This window comes from Parasteatoda tepidariorum, chromosome X1 (genome assembly GCF_043381705.1).
Source record: "Parasteatoda tepidariorum isolate YZ-2023 chromosome X1, CAS_Ptep_4.0, whole genome shotgun sequence".
NCBI lineage: Eukaryota > Metazoa > Arthropoda > Arachnida > Araneae > Theridiidae > Parasteatoda > Parasteatoda tepidariorum.
Window position 1 is genome coordinate 16,508,596 of NC_092214.1, and position 24,395 is coordinate 16,532,990.

General features: G+C 25.4%; 1 protein-coding gene across 7 annotated transcripts in view; it reads left to right on the forward strand.

Annotated features, from left to right (window-relative positions):
- Window positions 1–22,247: 22,247 nt before the first annotated feature.
- The window catches only part of LOC107450996 (uncharacterized), an 85,125-nt gene continuing 82,977 nt past the window's right edge, over window positions 22,248–24,395 (forward strand). For 3 of the 7 annotated variants that reach the window (XM_043038862.2, XM_043038864.2, XM_043038865.2), the window contains exon 1: window positions 23,409–23,532. The gene's annotated coding sequence lies outside the window, so the exon portion shown is untranslated. Of the gene's footprint in view, window positions 22,628–23,343; window positions 23,533–24,395 lie in introns of those variants that run through there. The other 4 variants (XM_071187358.1, XM_071187359.1, XM_043038863.2 and 1 more) reach the window with 4 other exon arrangements.

Below are 24,395 nucleotides of genomic sequence, written 5' to 3' on the forward strand. Positions count from 1 at the left end.
ATTCAAACCATTTTTCATTTTGAATACATTTCCAAAGACCTTAAAAAGAGAAGAAGTAGGGCTGCTGTCAAATAACTGGAAATGAATCCACGGTGAAATAAAACAATATTTTAAGCTCGGCAGAAAGGATGACAGTTTAGAGCAGTCGCCAAACTTCTAAAAATAATTAAATGAAAAGAGAAACACCATTTTGAAAATAAAAAAAATGATCGATTTTTTTCCATCTGGTTACCACCACCAGTCGCATATGGCTAGGGAGAAGAAAATTCTAGTAACGATAAAAAATAATTTGAAGAAACTGCAAACGAAACTCAATTCCGACTGATAAAAAATACTAAAAAAAAAAACCCTGTTAAGACAGGTTTTTGAAAGCACTTTTTCTCAGACATTTGATTTTTTTTCCTTTTTTTAAATATATGTATCTTTAAGATAGATAAGTTTTAAGAAAAAAAAAGGTTTTCTAAAATTTTGAAATCTAATTTTCGTTCAACTCTTTCCACTTGATAAAGATCTGAGATGAAGAATAAGAAAGAATTAAAAACTTTTGTCACACATAATTAAAATAAGAAAACTTGTGTGAAATAATATTGCTCAACTCTTACGTTAAGGAAGTAATTTTGGTCATTTCTATAGTGTGGTTGCACTTTACTTAAAAAGATATTATATTTTGAGAAATATCCCAAATTAATTGATTTTCCTTAAAAGAATTATAAGTTTTTTTTTTCTGAGGATTTAATTTCTTGTCTGATTTTTCAAAAAGTATTTGATTAATTACTGTCATTTTTCTGTTTTCTTAAATATTATTATTTGAAAGAATAATAAACTAAAGCAGACCTTATATATATATATATAACATCAAATCCAGACTTTAACTGAACGCAAAATTGTGTTTTTCAAGAATTAAAAGATAGTATTATGTTTACATTCGGAAGTTGGGAAGATAAATCTTTCTGTGAATTAGCTTTTAAACTGTGCCGAAATTATTTTGTATATACCTATTATTACATTTTTCAATTTGAATTGATTAACTTTTTAGTTTGAACATTATTTTAGGAGTTAAAATAGTTCTTTTCTTTGGTCAAAATTTTTAATAAATACACTAGGCCAAATAAGGAGGAATAAAAAATTTTTGTCATACATAATTAAAATAAGAAAACTTGTGTGAAATAATATTGCTCAACTCTTACGTTAAAGAAGTAATTTTGTTCATTTCTATAGTGTGGTTGCACTTTACTTAAAAAGATATTATATGTTGAGAAATATCCCAAATTAATTCGTTTTACTTAAAAGAATTATAAAGTTTTTTTTTTTTAAGTTTAATTTCCTGTCTGATTTTTAAAAAGTATTTGATTAATTACTGACATTTTTCTGTTTTCTTAAATATTATTATTTTAAAGAATAATAAACTAAAGTAGACCTTATATATATATAATATCAAATCCAGACTTTAACTGAACGCAAAATTGTGTTCTTCAAGAATTAAAAGATAGTATTACGTTTACATTCGAAAGTTGGGAAGGTAAACCTTTCAGTGAATTAGCTTTTAAATTGTGCCGAAATTATTTTGTATGTACCTATTATTATATTTTTCAATTTGAATTGATTAACTTTTTAGTTTAAACATTATTTTTGGAGTTAAAATAATTCTTTTCTTTGGTCAAAATTTTTAATACATACACTAGGCCAAATAAATGCAAAATATGCTTTTATAAATAATTATTATACTTATTTATTATTTATAAGTTTACAGATTTTTTAGAAATATTAGTTTTGGTTAACTCTACAATGTAAAAGCTTAAGAAGAGATTTTGTGTTAAAGCAAAACAAATACATTTTAAAAGAAAGATCAAAATAAAATTACAACATACGTATTGAGATGTCCATCAAGATGATTATTATGAAGAAAAAAATTACTATGAAACTTCACTAATAAGGATATTTTTTCAATAACACTTTTTCAAGTAAATGTTTTATTGAAAAGCATCCAGGGAATTTTGAAATGAACATATTTAAAATAAATTTTATCGAAGCTTTAACATTACCTTAATGCGAAACTATTTCTTAATTAAAACATAAGACAATTTCAAAAATGTTTACAAAAATTAAGGCTATAAAAAGTTATTCAATTTATTACAAAATTCTACTTCTCAAAAGAATTTTAAAAATCACAGATTTACAATATACATTAAAAATTAAATAATGTGGAAACAATGTAGTACGATTTGTGTAGTTATATAAACATAATATACCAGTAAATAAGCAAATATTTTTAAAAAATAAAATTTCTGTGAAAAAAAATACAATGCTTGAACGTGTAAGAAATATCTTTTCTATGCACTGTCATAGTTCCGGTTATTACAATTTATGTAAAGCTGACTTATTATTTTTGTTTTATCTCTATAAATTTATAAAGAGGATATTTAATTATTAATAAATTTTTGTAGCCAAAGGATCGTGTACTATGTTTTATCAGAAGGACACCGCATATCTGTAGGCCATGATGTTCGTGGACACTCAAACTCTTAAAAATATTTTAATTATTTATTTGAAGAATAATGTTTGTTAACTCTATAAGAATATCTATCTTTTTATAAGAATAATGTTTGTTAACTCTAGAAATTTTTATTTTGTACTTTGATTTTTACCAAAACAATTAAACAATTGAAAATGTTTAGAAGTATGTATTATACAGTTCTAGGAATATAGCCCACTTCTGTTATAAATTTTAAGCAATATACATAGGTAATTAAAATAATTGTAAAAATACCTATTTGTGATAACTTTATATATTTGATTTATAGGTTTCATATGAAAAAAATGAAATGTATAATTTCATTAAAATCAAGATAAAATTTTATACTTAAGCGTTGCTGCCGTTCTGTTAAATGTTAAAACAAAACATAATATTTATCAATTGCGTCATTTTTTTTAAAAAAAATTTCAATATTAATTTTACAAAATAAAAATCAAAGCACTCTGATTATTAAAATTATTACAAAACGACGCCATTGCTAAAAAAAGTATACAATAAAAACAAACAATATAAATTATTTAATAAAGTTAATTGATTGTTGAAATAGTCGCTGACGTTTTTAAAAATGACATACACATTTTAAAAACAATAACTATTTTCAAAAGAATAAAATTTCAAAAGAAAAATATCATAAAACAAGAAATTAAAGTATCCTTACCAAATAAAATAAAACATTCTAAATATTTATAACATTCATAATATTCTCATACATTTTGTTATATATTTTTATTCTATAGTTATAAAAATAAAGTCATAATAAATTTGGAAAAATGACAGTTTTTGGTTTTAGCTCATAAGTTGTCTGTCAACCAAAGGATTAATTTAAATCAGCTTAATTTTAGAAATACATTTTGAAAAAAATTCATCGTCCGATTCCAAGTGAATGTATAAACTAAAAATAAAACTGATAATTTATTAAAACAAAATAAGAGCAAGAATTTTCCTAAATCTATGGTAACTTATTTTTGATATGCGAATATTAAAGAAAAAGTTATAAATTTAAAATATTAAGCACATTAAAAGACAAATACAAAGAATTCTAATACAATGGAAACTTTTTTCGAGCAATAATTTTCTTACTAATTTTAGAACAATCGAAAGCTTTATTTTCTTAGAAGAAATATGGTGCTTAATATTTTCGTCATTGTTTTATTCGTATATGCATGCTTTTCATATGTTTTATAGTCTAAGCTTTTATAATCTAATTTATTTTGATTTGTCCCATCAATTTTGAAAAGTTCATTTACGTATATTATTTAAGTAGTCATTCGTGGCTTCCTATATTGTTTATTTTATCTCCCAATAAAATAACCATCAACGCATTATTATTTAGCGGCGATAATTTTATTACACAGTAAAATTACCGCCGTTAGAGTAACAAAAATCAATTAGTAATTGGCTCTACTTTAATTGCTTAAGAGCTCTGTAAAAACTCAGGGCTGTATTTATAAAAGATTAGGACAGAAATGTATGTTTCTATTTAAAAATAGTTTATCTATGGGAAAATAATTGTAACTGTTGAAGAGGTAATTTGATTACCTTGACAACTTTGAGCTGCGAAGCATAATGACAGTCGGTAAGTGAATCATATTATTTCTAATCTGTATTACATATGACAACCATTTGAGGAATGTGAAAATTTTAATGGAGTAATGTATGGTGGAATTCTTTAATTTTCTTTTAATTGTTTTTCTTTTTTAAGTTTGCAGCGTTGTCCAATGAATCCTGGAAATATAGGGTCACAAAGTGCCAAAAGGATTACTATACAATACAGAATATACTGACATTTCTAATGGAAAAAAAGAACGATGGAAACGAAATAAAACATTTAAATTGATGAAAGATCTTGCAAGCTTTATGAAAACAAAATTTCTTGAGAAAAAAATAGTTGGCACAACTGTGAAACGTTCTATCTGAGAGCCAAAGAGGATGAAAACGGTATTTCTTAAATTAACACATTTTATAATTTATCTTTGAATTAGCAATAACGGTATATTTTTATACCACTTAAAAAATAATCGATGCTTTAGTAGGAAGCATAAATTTTTTACGAGCTACTAACAATATATTTAAACAAACTATATTTTTCAGCAAAAATTTCCAAGTCGCAGAAAATTAGTTTCTACTAGGTTGTCATGGTTATATCTGACTGTTAAAGTTTTATTTGACGCCACTTTCAAAAATGTCGTTTTTTTTTTTTTTTTTTNTTTTTTTTTTTTTTTTTTTTTTTTTTTTTTTTTTTTTTTTTTTTTTTTTGAAAGGTGACGCGCATTCTGTTTTTATAACTATAAAGAATAGAAGTGTCATCAGGTGTTATGAATCAAATTTTTTCAAAACATTGACTGTAGACAAACGAACACTGTCTTTCACTCATCTCCTAATGACATGGCTTTAACAAGTTTTATATGATTTCAGTTACAGGTAAAAGTAATTCGCTTATATTTCCCCTCCATGTAGGAAAATTCTGAGTGAATTTACGAAATGTTTGTTGCTGTATTTTTAATAAAATGTAAAACTTTTCGAGCAAATTTTCATTATATTCTGTGCATAATATTAAAAGTTTGGAATACAAATACAAAATTACTAAAATCTTATGCCAGATATATTTTTATTAGAAAAATACACATTGAAATTTCCCGAAATTTAATGAATCCAAAAAAAGGGGAGATTTCAAGAAATAGTCATGTCATAATTGTATTTATTTATACTTCTACCAAATTCAAATATATTAAATAATAAGCATTTAATAATAATAATGACTTAAACTAAAGCATTGTATATTATAGAATGCGAAAATTACTCTTTAGTACGATTTGAAAATGAAAAAGGTTATATTGCAACCAAACGTGGGTGCCGCAAGGTTACAATAGCAATCATACGTGCCAAAAAAAAAAAAGAAAAAATATATATAAACATTTTATATTTGTCAAATTTAGGAAGAAAAATAGTATTTCTGTCCTTATAATAAATTTATAGAACCGTCCAATGTGTTTTCTTTTTTAAGAATTTTCTTGCTTGAAAAAAAAAAAGTTCAGTTGAAGAATTCTTGAAAACTTTCTTAGTATAAATCAGTAAAAAAAAACATGAATAATTAGTTACTTATTGAACTTATTTTTAATTTATTAATCTTGTTCAAATAGCAGCATCTCAGTTACTGATACCCCCCTGAATCATATTTTATGTTTGAAATTTTTTTTCCGTCATAATTACAATACCCAAACGTAATGTATCAGGTTTATTTTTCATTTTTTAGACAGAAAAAAATGAACACAATGTTATAATTTTCATTCCAAAATTATGTTAAAATAACCAACAAGAGTCTGTCCATCCAATTAACCGTAAAGTTTACGATATAGATTATCTTAAAAAGTTTTGAAAACGTTTTTATCTTAAAAAGTCATTACTTATCTTAAAAAGTTTTGAAAACGTTTACAACTAGTACGAATTCAAGACCATAAAAAAGAATTTAACAGTATATTAGAGTTAGGCTTTTGATTAGGTAATGAGAGTTGGAAAGTACATGACGCAAATTGGGGAGTGCAGGACATTGAAAACTTTTCATTTGTTGAAGGGAACAAAAGAAATATTTTGGTGTCAACGCTAGGAATCTTACTCCTGTTCTGCTGACCAAGAGACTGACAGCTTAGCCCTCTTGGCTATTATAACTACGCAACTGCCAGGAATTAAATAGCTTCATTAAGTGGGCTTAGTTGGTGTGATAAAATTCTGGTTGTTTAACCATATTGGGTTAAAGCAGTCAATAAACGGTTTTAATCTCAACTAACGGTTTGAATACCAGCTTATTTATGGATGTTTGGCTGTTTGTTTGAATATGGTAAAATAACAATTAAATAAAATGTTATTTAATCACTTTCTTCGAAAAATTTCCAACAGTGCATAATGCATTCAAATTAGAACTGTTTGAAACTGCTGAAAAACTAATAAGTCATTAGTTTGTATGATATGAACTAGATTACTAGCACACCGTCAGAAAATTTAGAGTTCGTTGAAAGATAATATATCATTCAAATGTGCTAAAAATAATACCAAAATTAAACCACATTATAATGCAAAAATAAATCACCATAAACTTGATTAAATTATACTATAGATCAATTTGAACGAACACCTTCTTTTCACCAAATTATCATGATATTATGGTTTGGTGTTATACTGATGTGTGTGGGTTTGATTCTTTGTAACCATACTTGAACAGAAGCTATTTTTTTCAATTTTTCATAATTAGTATTTTGCATCTTTTAAGTATAGTTTTTTTTGAAATTTAAATATGCCTGTTTTATTTAGAGATGAACTTTTCGATTCGCTATGAAGTAAAAAACAAAACTGTATTTTAAAAATTTATTTATTCCTATTATTTTCATGATGCAAAAAAAGCCCCGATATCAATTTATACTATAAAATCGTTGTAAGTTTTAAGTTAATAAATTCAATATCAAATTAATAAGCTTAATATCACATCCAGTAAACACTTATTTTTAATTTAGATTCAAATGCAACACAAAATGTAAACTCATCACAAACTATAAACTCACTATGTATAAATAATGCAAGATATTTGTGTCTTGCATGAATAATTCCTAATTTAATCATTTTAGTTTAGGATCAAAAGCAAGCAATTAACCAATTAACTCTGTTTAAATATTTGTATCTGCAGTATGTATTTTAGAATTTTACAATAAACTCGTGTTTTACATTAAGCTTAGTTCATAAAAATAAAAAAAAATTAAACATTTATAAGCTAGTTAATATTAACTAGTCAACTTTAGTTGATCTTTTAAGTTCTATTGAAAGTATTAAATCACGAATGTTGACTCAATTATACAATGTATTATACTTAGGATACCATAATTCATGTTTATCTTCTATATCATGTTGGGAAAAAAAACAGATTCATAATTTCTTCTCGTGTTCATACGATAAAAATATGCAATACAACTTTCATACTTTAAAATTAGTTTAAAATTTGACTACTAGCAATAATAGTTGAAGACTAAAGTGCTTTTATTGATTTTGAAATGTGTTACAACAAACAATTCAAATTTCAATTAAAAATAAATTTAGCACGATTTGAATAGTTTCTATACTGTACAAATTAATTGTGACAAGTTTATTTCATTCTAAAGTTTTTAGACCTGGTCACGTCGAACAATTTGTAAAACACAGTTTGAATCACATGTCACTGTTATCCCCGTTGTATGACTCGAAGAATTCAGCAAAATCTATATAAATATAATGATATTGTGCACATTAATTGAGAAAAACTATGTTTTTATTGATATAATGTCTTTATATGCAGTGAGTCTTTCCTGCAAAACTCTTGGCATATTCTGAATATAGTATTCGGGACTTTTATAATAATATTTAGCATGTGAGTCCATTTTACTTAAACAGCTCTTCAAAATAACCAACATGATCTGGGAATATTCATGCAAATCAAGCTTTTTGATTTGTAATCTCTTGTTGTAAGCTTTTGATTTGTAAAGTGTAAATTTCCGGAGTATTTTATACAATTAAAACCATTAAGACATAAGAGAGGTATTGCGTACGCTAACAGTAGTATTAAGCTTATTTTCTACCCCTTTGTGATATTGCGATTTTTAGGGAAATTTTCGCTCATGCGCTGAGAAAATCTGAAAACGTTACCGTTAAAATTGGGAGGAACCATAATACTTTGCAAAATCTCTCTATTTAAGACGAGTGGTACCCGTGAAATGTCCCGTAAAATGTTTCCATGCATGGAAAAATCTTTCAACGTAATATTTATGTGTACTATGTATATATGTATGTATATATTATATATTATGTGTCAATTAAAAACTCCGAGCCTTATTTTTTACGAGAAAAAAAATCTGAAACATTTGCTTAAAACGGTGTTTTACAAATTATTCGACAAATCTTAAAAAACTAACTGAATCCCAATTAACCAATTCAGAATAGTATTGTATATGTACTCGTACATGGAAAAATTTCAACGCTTTTAAGTAACATAGAGCAGGTTGCATAGTTTGTAGCTTTATAGTTTTGGTTTTATCATATGAATGGAGTAAATATGGAACACTTTTCATATGGTATAATTGAATTTGGTAATCGGATTACAATTTCTTTAAGCTCAATAAATATTAAGTTCGCATAAAATCTATATTTAATACATCAATATTTAAAACATATTTATTTAACACTAATATAAATATTTCATATTGTTTACCATTTGTAAAAATTTATGATTATAAGAATCCGAATGAATAATTAATGCTAATAACCTGAATAAAAAATAATACAAAACTATTATGTGCATTGGCAATGTAATGTTTTCATTTTATAGAAAAACATTAACATTTAAAACGTAACTAACGGCTTTTTCCTCTTTATAGTTGAATTTTAACTGATTTTTGTTAATTTAATTAAAAAAGTTTTTCATTAATTCGTTTAATTATCCACAAGACCAATATTTGAGATTTGAGCATAAATTTAAATTTATCAAAGATTAGTTATGTTTAAATTTGTGTAGTTTTAGTAACCTGAATTAATAATTAATGTAGGATTTAACTCAAAAATATCGCACGAGATTTAAGTATAATCATAAAAAATCAACATTTAGCCAATAAATGCAGCATAGATTTAGTATTAGCATTTAATTTTTTTTATCAGAAAACAGTCAATAGGGGCATATTTCATAGGCTCATTACTCTAGAGGGTCCTAAAAATGTGGTTTTATAAATATTAAACGTATGGGAAAAAATTGACTATCCAATTTATTTTTAGTACTGAAATTTTGAAAACCTTATTTTTTATTTTATGGTTGAAATAGAAAAAGATAACATTTGCATCAGAAGAAATATCATACAAATCAAAATAATTGAGTAAGTAAGAAATTTATTTAAAAATTTTTTAATTATTATTTAAACCACTAAACGCCTCACCTCTAATTTTCTGAAAATAAGATCTAAAAATTAAACGATAATATAAGACAGAAAAATACGGTTCTTTTTTAAGGAATAAAATTCGAAAAAGAAGTTATTTCAATAATATAGACGAAACCACATTTTCGTATAATAACCACAGAAAGTGCCCCTAAAGTCTAGAGCTAGCTTCCCATTTTCACATCGTAACTTTTAAAGTTATTTATTTTGCAAAGCACTTTATGAATTCATTAACTTTTGAAGCGTTCCCATTGTGTACTAATCAATGATCGTCGTCATTTCTTCTCAACCGTTTTATACAGACTCTCATTAATATTGATATTTATTCTTAGTTTTCATTGATGTTAAAAAATACGCAGCTAAATTTACTCACCTAGTTTTGCAAATACGGGTGATTTTTACTGGTGCTCGTATTTTAATTGATTGACTAAATGTTCTTTTTAGTTTCGTTAATTCTTAGCGAGATTATTTACGCTACCATTTTTCGTTTTAATTTTGAAATGAATTGAAATTTTAAATAGAAAGAATAAGTTTCGATCGTAGGAATATTTTAGGAATGTCTATGGAAGATTTTTTTATTGCATTAGCGATTGCATATTTAAAATTATGCGCAAGATTTTTATTATATAAATAGCTATAGTATAAAAATAATTTTAAAGCAAAATAAAATAAATATATATAACAAACAAAAATTGCGTAAAAATTAAATGAAGGTGTGTTTAACGCGGGATTACTTTCCAAGAATGCAAGTAATAAAATTGCTGTTTATAAAAAATTTTATTGTTCCATAACTAAACAAATTAAAAGCCATTATGAAATGTGTAGTTATATGTAATTGATCTTAATTGTTATCGAAGCCAATGCAATCAATATAGAATTTTTTAAAAAGTGTCTGTAAGAAAAATCATTTGAATAGGATGTCTTTTAAAATAGGATACTCCATTTAATGATGCAAATAAAAATGCTGCATTTCTTTAGAAGAAAAAATATTATACCGCAAAAATAATGTTTATAACATTCGTAGATTAAAAAATCAAACTCTTCATAGGCCAAAGTTAATAAACTCAATATTGATTGGATTCATTGATTTGTAAGCAAAACATATGGGCTTCAAATTACTAAACTTACAATAAGTTATAAGCCTTTAAAGATTGTGCTCTATAAAACCATCAACATATTTATCATATGTTACTGAATAAAGCGAACAATTTATAACAATTTGAGTAAAAAAATAACTAATAAAAATATTGTTTTATCAGTTTTTTTTCAATTAAACGATAATATTTATTTGATCTTATTTGTTATTTAGAAAAATACCTGTTGCTAATATTGCAAAGCTGTAAGCCGTTAATCATTATCATATTTTCTTCATCCGTGTATAGTTGCATATTAGTACACATTTTTCGTAAAAATAAAAACGTTAAACATCAAAAGCTGACAAAAATGTGCATTCATTTCTGCAACCTGAAAAAAATTTATCTGAGTTTAAATGTTATTGCAATCCATAATAATAAAATTAAGAATCTGTGTGTGTGTGTCTTTCTAATAACTCCATCTTGGACAGCGGCTGCAGATTTAGCCCTTGATCCTAAATTGTGTTCGAAATTTTCAATTAGTTTCTTCAATAGAGCTATATGAAAATAGAATTTTTTCATTAGCCTAGGACTCGCCATTAATAAAAATGCAGTCAATTTCAAATATAATTGTATCAATGATAATTGCTACCTTATAGCTCTCATTAAGAAAGGAAGTTTTTTGCACATTTTCTAGTATGTAAATATTTTTATTCGTTCTGTCAGTTAAACTCAATGATTGAATGAACATGATAGCACTAGTAGATTACGTCACCAATCTAGTATTTCTAAAGTTGTTTATTTTGGTATGCTTTCAAAACGTGAGAATAAAATATCTTCACGCTCTTATGGACGCCAATGATACTTGATTAAATTTGTAATTAGGTAATAATTAAAATGAAAAAATAACTATAATGAGCAAAATTAGGCATTTATACTTTTAGAGGAATCTTGTAAAATCTCATTGCTATTATTAACTCCAATGATGCTTAGTTAATTTTGCAAATATGTACAAATTGAAATAAAAAATAAGAAAGGAAATAAATATAATATAATGAAATACTATGAAGAAAATTTAATAGATTTAATAGATGAAGTATGATTATGTTACGTTAAAAGAAGCGTAACATAATCAAACTATTATAAACACCAATCACACTTAATTAATTTTGGTGATAAGTACTGATCCAATTGAAAAATATGCTATGTACTATAATGAAAAGTTTATAGTGAAATTCTTCTAAATCACTTAAAAAATCCTACATGATTATTGACGCTATTCGATACTCAATTAAGTTTGCTAAGAATCACTTATTAAAATTAAAAGTATTCTATTTTAAAAGCAATATTCCAGGAAAAATGGTACTAATCCGTTTGGAAGAAGCTTGAAAAAATCACTAAGCTATTATTGACACCAATGATACTTAATTAATTTTGGTAATAAATACAAATCGAAATAAAAAATATGCTATGTACTATTAAACAAAATTTATAGAGAAATTCTACTAAATCGTTTAAGAAAAACGTAACAAAATCCCCCGTGATTATTGAGACTGTTCGCTTTTCAATTGGTTTTGCTAAGAATCACTTTTTAAAATTAAAAATAAGCTATTTTAAAAGCAATATTCCAGGAGAAGTGGTACTAATCCGTTTGGGAGAAGCTTAAAAAAAATCATCAAACTATTATTGACGACAATGATAATTAATTTTAGTTATAAGTACTAACTAAAATTTAAAAAAAAAAGCTATATGTTCCGAGAACCATAAAGCAAAATTAATGGAGAAATGGGCACTAATTCATATAGGAGGTATGTAAAAAATCACCATTTGTTACTAAAGCCTATGAAATTTAATTAATTTTGGTAATAGGCACTACTGGCTTTATGGAAATCAGTGCAGTTTTTATAGGTAACAAATGTATAAATATAGGTATAATATCTTATATTAGTATATTTGATACATATTAAAACTATATCAATACCGGAAAGGTTTAGTATAGATTCTGTGAAAAATGAAAAGGGGCTTTTTACGATCCAGATAAATGGATAAGTTCCGGAGAAAACTGCGTAATTGTGATAAATCATGAGTTAGCTTCAAATTACAGCATCATGCCAAATTATTCTGAATACATTGAATCTTTATTTTGATAGAATGAAATGATAAAAACGTGTTTTGCTTAATCAAATAACGTAAAGCCACCAGGAAGGATAAAATATAATAATAAATATAAAAAAATGGATATAATTTAGCTTTATTGTGTTGGTATATGTCTTTCAGTTTTGAAACAGGATTTAACACTGTTGTTCAGATATATTGATTGCTTAGTTTTACAACTTTGTCAGAAGAACCAGTATTCAGCTTGTATTTAATAACAATTTTCTAATAAATGTGATGAAAGTTTACATATTTTCATTTATTACTTGATAGGAAAAATTGCAAAGTAATTTAATTTCTTTGCGTAATTAACTAACTAGTAAAATTCAATTACTATTAATGAATATTTATTAACTTACTATAATTATGAACTACTATGATTATAATAATTATGTAACTACTATAATTGTATTTTTATTAAAAAGATTGAAACAATAAGAGTTAACAAACTATCTTATCAACAACAAATTATCTTATCAACAATTATAGTTCGCGAGTTACTTTTTAAAAATAAATTCTTATCAGACATTGAAGATCGTGATTTTTCTTGACTTTTCATTCCCAGAATTATTATTTTTTTTAACACTTTCTTTTAAATGTGAAATAGTAATTTTTGAACTATTTTTACATCTAAAACCTTGAAGCTGCTCTTACAATAACTCATTTTAAAGTGAACTAAGTAGAAAAATATTTTATTATCCAAAAAATAACACAAATTGGTTTGTTAGTGTAACGTAACTACTGTTTAGAATTTCACTTATTCAGAGTTCAGTGATACCTCCTGTGTTACTAACCTCCTATTGCGCCTCTTTAAGGGGATGTCTATAGGAATTGCTGAATATCCGCCTGATACATCTGGCGTCATGGGAAACAAAGTTTTTAAATCCGACAAAATTATAAATGTATTTTTTTTAAAATTCTTTCCTTTTGAATAATTTTATGCATAATCATCCTGAATTTACTTAAAATAGATTAATATGTCTAAATGAGACAATTAAATTATTTTTCTTTTAACTAATTATAACAAGTCTAATGATATCTTTTACTTATTCTGTTTTCAATTCTTTAATGTTTTTCGGAAAGAGGTTACAGTAAATAATGTAAAATAAACTGTGAAAGGAGATTTACTTTTTTAAAAATAATTATTTTGTATGTCTTTAAACTTTGATCATTTTCGCTATCGCAGTTAATTATCTAACTATATCGAACATTTGCGTTTTAAGTCTGAATCATTTTAAAAATTCGAGTATAAAGGGTGTCCTGTAAATTCGAATATAATATTTTTATCGTAATGTATGCATAAAACAAAATTTCTTCTGTTATATAATTTCTAACTTATAGTTTTATGAATTGCTAGAAACTTATGCATATAGTTAAATCTGCTTTTGCATTTAACAAGGCATGAAGAAGAGGAAGAAAAAAGAATTTATTAACGGATTGTAAGATGTATTTGTATTTATCTTCTCCGAAACATTTCTCTTTGTAAAAACTGCATAATTTTTAATATGACCACAATCGATTTGAAACATGCCATACAGGAAAAAAATTGGCACCTAGATTTCAAAAGTAATTTGAGATTATTTGAAAAAGAATTAAAATTATGATGAAGCTTATAAGAAATAAGTTCCATTGCCCAACGTCAAACCTGTGTAAGAAGATGGTGCTCCTTTGCCAGCTGTGAATATTGTCCAACATTGGCGGGGGTAATTTAAGATTCGCTAATTCTTGAATAATCGTCATCTTCAAAATATCTTTGAAGCAAAAGAATCCAACATTTGTAACTGAAAATAATTACTTTTTTTTAAAATTTTGTATATTACTTATTGTAAAATGGGTGATAATTTCAAAAATATAAATAAATAAATTTTGGAAATTGATTTTTTCTAACTCGGTATAATGTGTATAAAAAATTAAAGGAATTATAGTAAAAATCAATAACTGTTAAACTTCAAGTTACTGTTGTTGCTTAAACTTTAATTTTATTAACTTTTGTTCGATGTGAATACTGTGGTTACGAAAAACTATTTATTCAATAAACAAGCTTAAATAACATAATATTTACTTTATTTACTTAGTAGGGAAACATTACCGACAAAAGTAACTGAATGACTAATGAAAAACTTTGTATTCCACAAATATTTTGATATTTGACTTGATATTTTACCTTACTCATTTTACATGAAAATGTTGCTCAAAAATTTGACTGAAATTAAAATAACAAAAACTACTTATATAATAGTTTTATTTCTGATCTTATTTTATTTCATGAGAAAATGCTCGACAATTTGATTGAAATTTTGTTTATAAAAAGCTATTGTTTATATATACAACCTTTATTGTTTTATACGTTATCTTGTTTATTTCATATGGAGAATTTCCGACCAATTTGACTCAAACTGTGTTGATAAAAAAATTTTATTCCATAAATAAGCTTTAATAGTTTTAAATTTTATCTTATTAATTTCATGTCGAAACGACAAATCTTATTTAAGTTAAATTATAAAATAAATAAGTTAAAGTAAATTATAAAATAGTTAACATTTAAAATAAATGTGATCCAAAATTTAAAAAAAAAAAATCTAACGAGCTCTTTTTTGATTAGGATTGGAAATGCTTAGTTTGGGATCACGTTTAAAATATGTTTCAACTAGGAAAAAAGCTAGATTTTTATCAAGTTGTGTCTGAACACAATCAAATTCTCATAACGCTTAAAACAATTTCTGTTTGTTTTATTTTAGCTACCGAAAAGAATATTATAACAATATGTAACATACTTAAATTCCATATTTTTCGAAGATAGTTATGGAGGCTAATAGAGATTATAATACGGCAATTACATAAGCGTATTATTAATGATAATTATAATCTGAATTAACCTTTAAAAACTGAAAGATGCATTCTATTTTTGAAATTTAAAAATATAAAGCTGCTATTTTTTTATGAAAATTATTAAATTAATTTATACTATATGATTAAGAAGTATTCTGTAGAGTGCAAGCATATTTCATTAGTAACTTAATCTATAAAATCCGATATTCACCATTCTTTTTTAAATAAATTTTTAATTTATTCTTACCGTCTTTATATAACCTTTATATAATAACAATTCTATATAGAGATTTTGGGTTTATTATAATTAAAAACGTTTAAGGCATATTCTTCTTAGCTAAAAATAATTATCTTGCAATACATATTTTTTTTTTCGTTTACAAAATAAACCACTTTTTTTATTATTTTATATTACAATAGATAAAATAAAACGTAACAAACTAACTTTATTATGTCAGTTCACAATACTTCAGAAGTTTATTTAGTTTAAATGAGTTTGACGTAGACGATTGCATTCTCCCGCTTTTCTTTTATTAAATTGTAATTTTTATTAATAAATGAAATTATTAATGATTGGAATATTGGCTATTGGAATATTTTCTGTACAATAATTTTTTATTTAAAATATTTTATTTTTACAACTGATAAAATTTTTTAAAGTGTTGCGTTGCTTTTAAAAATGTTATTATGAAACTAATGACTGGAATACTTTAGAATGGGAATCTTAAGTAAATAAAAATAATTTTTCCTTATTATAAGTAAGAAAATTTTTTTTATATACTTGTTTTGATGTTCGCTATTAAATAATAATAGCTACATAAATTATTTTGATAATAACATAGTTTTGCTACCCATCACATTTTTAAATTTCAGCCATTTATTTCCTATTAATAACTTAAGTACGAGTACAAATATGAAATTATTTGCAAATTCATAGCTAAGAAAATTCACATAAATATTGCTGTACATTTAAAGTGATATTTATTAAACAAATGCTTAAATAATACAACAATACACAAAGAAATAGTATTATTGTGAGTATTTTTAATTACGATGGTTTAATACTATTTCGATTTTGGTCAGATTTTAAATTAAAAACTTTGGCCGAGTTTCATGGTTAGAATTGCAAATTATCAACTAATACCAAATTATTTTTAGAGAGGTTGCTGCAGGATGCGCAATGAAACAATTACGAATTTAAAAAGCTTTTTTTAATTTAAAATTCTTACCTTTTAATTTAAAAACAATTTTACGCACCAGTAGCTCGTAAGAAAAAAAATTATGAATTCACTTAAAAGATGCTCTCCATTTTCTGAAAGATACATCATCTATAAAAAAGCATTTCTTATTTATTTTAAATCTAAAGTGGTGTGAATTGAAAATGTAACACAATGTAACTCAATAAATATAATTTACTGGGAATTTCTCAATTCCAAGTAAAGCATAGAATATAAATAGCGAATTTATATTTCAAATTTCAACGGATAAAGTAAAATAGAATAACGAGTCATAGTCAATTTTAAAAAAAATTTAACTTTTACAACTAACTGGGAAAGTTTTTTTAATGATAGTAATTGATGTTTTGAAATCACGAGTGTAAAATCTATTTTTTTAATCACTTTTTATTTATTTCTATTAAAGTCATATCCTTTATATTAACATTTTTGTCACATAGTTTGTAGTGCAAATTAGTAACTTAAATAAAAGTTCACTATTACCAATGAAGAAATCATATAGAACTTAAGTTAATAGAGGAAAAGACTTTGTGTCCAAGTTTGCGAATTTCAATTTGGGCCAAACTAACAAACGTTTATAACGTATCTTAAGTTGAAGAAAAAATAGACGAAAATATGACACAATTCTTTCTTGGAAGGCATCGATTGTAATAAAAAGATGAAATAATTTCACGCAAAACTAACGCTTCAATAATTACAAATGGATTTTGATACAATGTAATTTCTATGGCCTGGTAACTTTTATTTTTAGTTACTAAATAATTTTAATTTTACATTTTGAGCGAATCATTATTAACTGTTATGATATATTCATTCACAATGTTAAGAAGTAACAAAAAAAAAATTTCACTTAATAATATTTCTCTTGGTTTCATTTGTTTCAATAAATATTTCTCATTTTAATCTTATTTTTATTTATAAAATGTCTAAAGAACTTTTTATTCGTTCTTCGCCAAGCATATTTTTATGTAATCTAACAAAAACTTTGATTATTTCTTTGTTTAAAAAGATAAAAAATACATTAACAAAAAAGGGCGTTTGTAACATATATTTAAAGAAATACATGAAAACGAATATAGGAAAGCTCCTAATGAACAACCTCTATTATTTTAATTGAAATTTAAACTATTGAAATATCCTTCAAATACAATATTTGTTAAGAGTATGGGATGAACCAATTATGGGATGAACCAGTAATGGGATGAAGGTCAATTAGGCTGTTGCTCTTTAAAACATAATACAGCAAATAGGAGTAGACATGTTTCAAGCGCTTCAAAAATAGGCGCCCATTTTCAAAACTTCATTCATTCACGTATTTAGTTCAGACATTCACGTCTTTGTTGATTTTTGAAGCGAATGACGTTTTCTTATGAGGTAATATCTTATCACTTCAGTATCTTGGGATTGCTTATTTAACATTAAGCTTATGTTAAATTTTTTTTTAAACATAGGAAAATAAAACTAATTATATCGAAACAATTTAATTGTCATTGTGCTGCTTCAATTTTAATATATAAAGATGCTGTATTTTATATCTAATTTAAAACATATTTATTTTAATAGGGAATTACTTACTTAATAATATTTATTCTTATTAATGAATGCAAAGTTTCTATTTCTTTATAATCCATTCATTATAATCCTACTCTTTTTTTAGTACTTAAAAATGTTTCCCGATAAATATTTATATGTTATATAAAAATTATTCCCTTAATAGTCGGAAAAAATTCTTTATCTATTCTTTTTATCACTTTTTTTATGGATTTTGAAATTCATGAAAAAATGGAAATGAGATCAAAAAATATTTCATTGCAAAAATGCGGCATTAAAAATAAAATTCATGTCTATACTGCTTCAAATTTTTTTATTTGTATTTGACCATAATACCATTTTACACAGCCTTAATATTTTACTAAGTTCAACCATATTATCGTAGTTCTAAAAATTTGTCATACAATACTACGGTTTAGATTTTCATCTTATTAAGGTTGCCACAAATTAAGTTGAGGATAAAAAAAAGAGATGAGGAAAGTGTGTGTGTTTTTGTAAATAAAATCTGAATATTTGTACCAAAATGTACATACCTTTTAATAAATCATATATTATCATTGAAATTTTAATTGAACCAGAAAACTTATGGTTTAAATGCTTAAAAAATGTTAAAGAAACATTTGAAACATGTCTTATAAGTTTTTAACTTTTGATAATATTATTTCTTTTTTTATTCCTGCAAAGAGGATTATTTATGTATATATCCTCGTACTATATAAAATAATGGAATGATACACTAGCCTAAAATAATGGAAGAGACACTTTCAGTTTTTGACATTTTTTAAAATTTCTCAAAAAAACCAAAATTAGGATTACTTTGTAACTTCATGCGATGTTTCATACTTAGCGAAAAATTAAAAGCTTTCAGGGGTTTGAGAGACATACGATAAATTAAGAAAGAAAAAAAGTATTTTTGAACACTCTATACCATAAAATCAAGCAATAAGATAGTAACTTGTATCGATTACTTTAGTTGTTATTTTTAATAACTGCATAAAGTTTCATAATCCTAGAGTAAATATTTATGGGGATATGGACATTTTTATAAAAAAATTAAACTTTTCGCCTAACGGTTTTTCGTTATAACCAATGGAATTAAAGAAAATTTTTGTAGTTATTTAAGATTAATTACAAAATTGCGGATTTAAGCTTTTAAAAAAATTTTGTTAAAAACTACGCAAGCTATGAGTATTTAAGCGAGTTCTTTTATACTGCGCATGCACAGAACAAATTTTAATTTTTTTCATAATTTTTTAGGGAATCGTATTTGGCAACTAATAAAAAAATTTTTTTTGAATATCTTAAAAATTTAAAAAGTCTTGAACTATTTAAGTAGTTTTAGTGCTTTTCAAAGGAAAGATCAAAACGATCAGGGTTTTTTCACAAATTTTATTTTGTATGATAAGACAAAATTTAATAATAATTAATAATACCTTACAATAATCGTCCGGAAACTATACTTTGATAGTATAAAAAAAGAAAAAGAAAAGAAAATTTGTTATTGTTTCGATTTTCATGTATTTTCTTAAAGATCATCTTAATCACCAATATATGAATAAAATAAAATTAAACAAGTAAGTTAACTTAATATTTCTTTTCATTCTTTTTAACATTCTTTTTTCTCTTTCATTTCAAAAGTAGAAATTTTTGATCCTAATTAAAATAAATAGTTAAAATAGTAAGCCGATAAATTTTTGGATCAAAAATCATCGAAAATTTTTCCGTTTCATTTTTTTTCTTCTGTAATACATCAACAAGAATGGCACAAAGCTTAGTAGGATGTTAATAAATCATAATAAGAATGTGAAAAAAAGATACTTTTGAGCAATGTCCTGTTTATAAAATACTATAGATTTTAAAGCATGAATAAATATGTGTAGATCTTATTGCATGCAAAGAAAATTAATAAAATTTACATACAAATTATTCAAAATATTTTATTCTTAAACGTTTTCTTTCTTTTTTCTTTTTTTTTTAAATTATTTTTTCTTCTTTTTTTTTTTTTACTGTGAAATACTGGAATAATAAGACAGATGCAATAAATAAACTAGTGAAACCAAGTTGTGGATTCTGAAATTTTCATATTGGACATTTACAGAAATTTTGGAGGGCGCTACAAATCTTCTCTAACCATAATATAGTGTCAGTTTAATATCCAATATTCTGCAAATTAAACCATTCTTAACTTACGCGATTTACTAAATTTCAACTTGCACGGAAATACCGATTAAGGTAAAAAAATTTAAAGTTTATGTGAGTTCACCCAATATTATAGTTTAATGTTGAACCAATTCTTCTTGTAAAAAAATGTGGGCCGTTTGATTCCTTGAAAATTTTATCATCTGTTGCTTAAGAAGTGGTTGTTGTTAAAATTTTCTAATTTTGACAATTGTTGAAAATTCCTTTGATTCGAGATACTTGTATAAATACTACCCTGGTAGCAAAATAGATGATGTGCTGCAGAAACTTTAAACGTTCAAATTTTACTGTGATATCAACACAGTCAGAGAGATACGAATAATAATTATGTTTATCTTTAGACATGAGTTATTTAAAAAAGTGTATGTTATAAAAATTTTATATGAACTTCGTACAGCTATTAATTAAAAATGAAATAAATCCATTCTCTGAGACAGCCGTTGTTCAACTAACTGGAATTTTCTGCAATTAGAGAAAAATTAACAAAGCATATGATCACAATATAAATTCATAAATTTTATTTTTCATTTAAAAAAGCTGTAATACAAAGGACAAAAATTGGATCTTATAACTTTTTTATTTTTTAATTCTTTTTAAATCAAAATTGATTCGTGTCCATTTAAAGTTTCTTCAAAATAAATATATTGCTATGTAATCACTAATTGTTTAATCTTTACATATTTTTTATTTTCTCTCCCAGAATTTTTTTACCCATTTCACAAAAATTTGCCAAAATAATCTGCTTCATAAAATAATATAGATAATATAATATATATNTAATTATATATATATATATATATATATATATATATATAATACTCTAAAACTTAAAGGTAAAAAATGTCAATCTCATTTGAAGTGACGATAAGATATAAATAATTGATAAATCATTATTTGAATTTTTTTAATTTAAGACTGTTTCCTTTTCCTATGTTAGATCGTCTCATCATCTATAAACACGTTATTTACCTTAATAAGTATTTTCTTAGTAAAAGGACCATTATGAGTCTGCTCTTTTCCCGTCACAGCTGTTTAATTTCGTATTGCATGTTGAATGTATGATACAAAGCAGAACATAGTTTCACTTGAAGACAAATTCATTTTTTTACTCAGTTTTTCCCCTTTTCTAAACAATATAAATTGAATGCAATTCTTCGTATCAAAATATTAAAGCATTTCCTTTTTAATATATATTCTTTTTCTAAATGAATTAAAAAAAATTTAATAAAAATGCTTTTTGATAACTAGGAAATTAGTTTTAAGACTGCAATCGTTTTATATGATGCCTATTACGATGAAAACCCATAGATTAAATATTTTAGAAACTCTTACAAATAAACATGGCTTATTGAATAAAAGCACTAATCTTGATAAAAATTAAACGAAAAATTTAGTTTCCTTATCAAAGCGGGAAATGAGATTTAAATAATTATGTTTTCTCCTTTAATTCCTGTAAGATATTCAATGAAGAAGAAAAAAAAATTCTATGAAAAATGGAAGTACGATGTTGATTGTTAAAACGGAAGCGAAGCGAACGAAACCGAAACATATCGAGCTTCAATCAACGAAAATTTAACGAGTAAAGCCATAGATATAATAAATAACTTAGACGCACCGAGCGGAAACTTGTTAAATAATTCTCGAAGCCAAAAAAGCGAGTATTAGCCCGTTCAAGAACACGATTGGCGCCAATATTTTTTACCTACTAGAAGAAGCGTTAAAAGTGCGCAGTGAAACAGTTCTTGCTTGCCTACGCTCCCTGTAGAAGTACATAGTTCTTGCTTTCCTTTGGCTGAATTGTGGGGCAGCCCGGGTGGCAGCCCTACTAGTTCTTATCCCCCGCCCTTCAGGGTGAGCTACGTCATCATTAGCCGCTCTACCCAGAGATACACCCAGTACGTAGGGTAAGGCAACCAATCAGGGGAGGGAGACTCTCTGTGACGCACAGTTTCCTCCCCCCTTATATGGACAGCTGACGACAACAATCAACCCCCACCCTTTGGTGCCCCAGTCCAGGGGTTAGACCCACAACTCGATGCGTTCTTTAGCATAGGGTTATCATTAGCAGAACAACTTGACATAGTTAAAGACGTCTTTTCTTCATTCCCCGTGGTAAGTAGGTTTGATTGCACCACGAGATTTTTTTTATTTTTTATTAATCAATAATATTCCAATATTGAAATTTTTATTTTTTTTAATTTTAATAAATGTGATATCAAATTTAATTCATTTGATTTCTGCCTTACTTTGAAATAATCGTTCTTTACTTATATGTAATATAATATTTAAATCAAGACTATCAAGAAACTGGAAAATGCAATAAAAAATATCGATTTCTTTTTGTGACTCCTAAGAACAGGAGCGCGGCGGTGTTATACATTTCGTCCGTAACCAAAGGGTTGAGCTTTTTCGAAAGGGTTAAAGAGTCGTTTACTCTCCGAAAAAGAGTTCCGCGCTGAAGCTGTCAAATGCACTTTAAATCGAGTGGGGAGTTTTATTTTCTCTTTCCGAAAAATTTTTCCTTAGAAAAATGAGATTTGCGTTCGATTATAAATTTATAAACACAAAAATAATTTGCTCTCGATCTTTATTTCGGCATTCGAAAACTAAATAATTTTTTTNTTTTTTTTTTTTTTTTTTTTTTTTTTTTTTTTTTTTTTTGGGTGGTGTTAGTAATATTTTCTAATATGTGGACACAAATGGAGTATACGGAGAGACTTGGAATTTTCTTTAGAATCGACGAAAGATGTCGTCACTGAGGTGGAGTGTGCCACAACGTATCGATTTCGTTTTTCAAGCTGATACACAGGCGCGCAGCGGAGGGATACACAGATGACAAAAAATCACCCTGGCCAAATTCTCTCGCCAAAAGAGCCTCTGTTTTCTTCCAGAGGGTGGAATTAGAAATAAGTTGAAGCTCGTTCTAGATGGAAGGTTGGTTATGAAGTGCGATCTTTTTGCCGGTGATCAGTTTGCCGTCAACATTTAGAATCACGGTAGTTTCGGAATCTGCTACGGTACAGTGCTGTTTATTTTTGTTTAATACAGTAATTTTATTAGTTCTTTTTCTTTTTAATATTTCAAAATATACGTAGTTTAAGGGACAAATATTCCGCAAAATAAAATTTTTTTAAATAGGTAAGGACTTAATTATTTCTCGCTATCGCAACGATTTTGTTTTTGTTCCATTCTTTTTTACATATGTAAGCAATTGTTTTGATCCCATGTGCTAAATGTTTTTTTTTCTGTAAATTTAATTTTTATAATATTTTTTGGTTTTGAGTAGTGGAATTTAAGTTACAATAATATTTACACATTGGTCGCATAAAGTAATAATAAACTGTCATCGAATGTTTTTGTCACATGTGCTGTTTTTTTTTTCTTTTTTTTCTCTTCCTGTAAATTGAATTTATTTAAACATTTTATGTGATTTTAGAAATGGAATTTGAGTCACAATTTAATTTACGCATCAGTTGCATATAAATATACGTTTCATTTATTTTTTTTAAAATTTTTATTTTCAAATTTGAATGTTTTTTTAATTGTTGAATGTTTGAATGAATGTTTTTTTAATGCGTCATGACTTGTTTCAATATTATTTAATTTTCATATTTAAGTGATTTTTAGTCATTTATAATAATTTCGTTATCTGAAAAATTGTAACTTTTTTATTATTATTTTCCTCATGATTACAATGCGTTTATGATTTTGGGAAGGAACATAAAAATTTCTGTTCAATATTTTTCATGAAAAATTTGCTTTGATATGAATTTAGAGAAATTATTTCTGTTAAACAATTCACTTTACTAAAGTAAATCTAAATAAAATAATTATTTTAATTGTTATTTAAGTTTTAAGTGAAACAAATTAAAATAAAATT